The sequence below is a fragment of the Silurus aristotelis genome (genome assembly GCF_946808225.1).
Source record: "Silurus aristotelis genome assembly, chromosome: 2".
Classification (NCBI taxonomy): Eukaryota; Metazoa; Chordata; class Actinopteri; order Siluriformes; family Siluridae; genus Silurus; species Silurus aristotelis.
This window is the reverse complement of record NC_139575.1, coordinates 21,646,451-21,648,950: the sequence shown is the minus strand read 5'-3', so window position 1 is coordinate 21,648,950 and position 2,500 is coordinate 21,646,451. Positions and strand designations below refer to the sequence as shown.

General features: G+C 35.8%; 1 protein-coding gene across 2 annotated transcripts in view; it reads right to left on the bottom strand.

Annotated features, from left to right (window-relative positions):
* The window catches only part of grm4 (glutamate receptor, metabotropic 4), a 183,480-nt gene that overhangs the window by 26,679 nt on the left and 154,301 nt on the right, over nucleotides 1–2,500 (bottom strand). The window lies entirely within an intron of this gene.

Here is a 2,500-nt window from a genome sequence, read left to right as displayed (position 1 = left end):
TTTTGGGAGGGCTGGGTAATCACCGCATTGATGTTCTCTGCCACCTAGCACCAGTAAATGTGAGGAAAATTACACTTTTAGAAACGGGGGTTCTTTGAGGGTTCTTTAAAAGTTCATTGGATAACTAAGGACTCTTCCAAAAAGATTTCTACACCTTGAATCCATTCTGATAGGAAAACATTCTCTTACTGAGTTTAATATTTAAGGGCCAACCAAAGAAGAGTGTTTTTTAATATATTTGCAAATGCACAATTATTTGTGCCATCTTTTCCTATAAATTTCTGTGCAAAAAAACTAAGAAAAACAAGCCCAACAAAGCAAAATATAAATAAATAAATAAATAAATAAATAAATAAATAAATAAATAAATAAATAAATGAAAAGTCAGGACAAGATTTGAACAAATAGAGAAAGTGAATTAACTTTTCCCTTAAACTTATAGACAGCTTATGTTGTTGACATTGACACTTTTAAACTTATGAGAAGAGTCAATGATGTTCCAAGAAATATTGATTGTTTCAAACTAGTAATTAGTAGTGAACCCAGACAAGTATCGAATTTTACATCAAATATTGCAACTGTGATCATGATTTTACCTTTGAGTACAAGAGCACAATGCATATAAGTGAATTTTCTTGCTTCTATCTTTTCCCCAAACAGTTCACTGCAGCAAAATAAAACAACTAAATGGTGGCTCAGGAGCTCTCAGGAGTGCACTGCTAATTTTCTAGCCAATAATTTGCTGTTAAGGCGATTTGGCAGAATTTTTTTCCTCAGCAGTGAACAGAAATCAAAAGTTTAATTGGATGTTTTACTCCAAAGGTCTGTTCCTTCAGCAGTATCTCTCTAATGTTTAATTTGTGCAGCTGATGAGCTCCAATTCATGTTTTATGAATACAATCAATTTCTTTTTATTTTATTGTCCTTAGTTTAGTTATTCAGCAAATACATTTTGAAAGTATGACATCATCATTAGTCATCAACTATGTCGGTGGGAATTTGGGTCGATCTGTGGGTGCAAGTTGACTCATGCATGTGTAAGTCTGTCTGTGGAAGCGCAAGGCCACTGCTTTAGTTACATTTGTATCAGTACAGCGATGCGAAGGAGGCCAACTACAGAACAAAAATACTGTACCCATGAATGTGTATGACATCAAGAATTTATAAGATGACATTAAATGAACTGTAAAGCTTGGTCAGATGCGTCTAGAAAAAGCAGTCAGCACAAAAGAAAAATAAATAAAAAAATCAACTTGACTGCAAAGCTTAACATTCCTTCTGCCCTGCACACTGCCGCAGTGCACATGCTGTGTGAATAGCATCCTCTGGCAAATCTGCCTTTAGAAAGCATCCCCTGCATTCTTCTCATAAGAACACAACACACACTGATTGGCCACAGCCAGAGGTGTGTTGCTATGAGACAGCTGCACTGGGTGTCCAAAGGGTCAAGTGCTGACTACAGATGGATATAGTGGTAGAATGCACACAGTTGATGGCACTACCTCCAAAGATGAATCGATTTAGTTTCTTTTTTTTCTTTTTTTTTTATTCCCCCAGGGGGACAGCTTTGTGGTTTATTACTTACCAGACACCAAGTTTCCCTTTTGAAGATTACAACATACACTGTACCAGTGCCTACTAAATGCTCTGTGTAAAAAGTCTGTCTAAAGTGGTGTCACTAACTGAATAAAAAGGACTAAATTAATTGTTCATAAAAGTAATTCTTATTGAATTAAAACTCACGTATCAATTCAACTAAATGGATTAATAGAGCTAATATGGTATTTAATTACTAATTGGGTTTAATTAAACTGGGTATTGTGTACAAATACTGTATAAGTTATAATTAAACTGCACTCCATTTTTCATTGGGCTTGACTGTATTATTACAATTAGTACTTTAGACCTTAATTGGAAAAAAAAAAGTGCTGGCATTTTAAAAGGATGCCAATTCTGTAAGAAAACCACTGCCTATAAAGTGTGGGGAAGATTTATGAAGGATAACTCCCAAAGGGTTAGAATATTTCCTTCTTTTGTTTTAGCTAACTTACTACTTTTTCCATGATCCTCTGTTAAATGTGTGCAGCATGTATGAGGAAAGAAATGCAGTTTGCATGCTGTGTTAAATGTTGTGTTAAATTGCAAATTTAAGCTCATATGCCAACTTCAAACATAACACGCTAGGGTTTTTTTTTTTTTTTTTTTTTTTTTTTTACAAAAAATAAATATATAAAACAGACACAAACAGTTTAGTACAGCTGGCCCTGAGTGTTTGTGAATGGATTTAGAACCATGTGTGTATTTCCATTTTCTCTCCTTCCTCTCCATTACCTTCATTCCCCACCAGCCACTCACACACACACACAGACACACAGACACAGACACACACACACACACACACACACACACACACACACACACACACACACACACACACACACACACACCTCTTCTCACACTCCCTCCCCCCACCTCCCTCTTTCCCCTCTTTCTTGCTCCC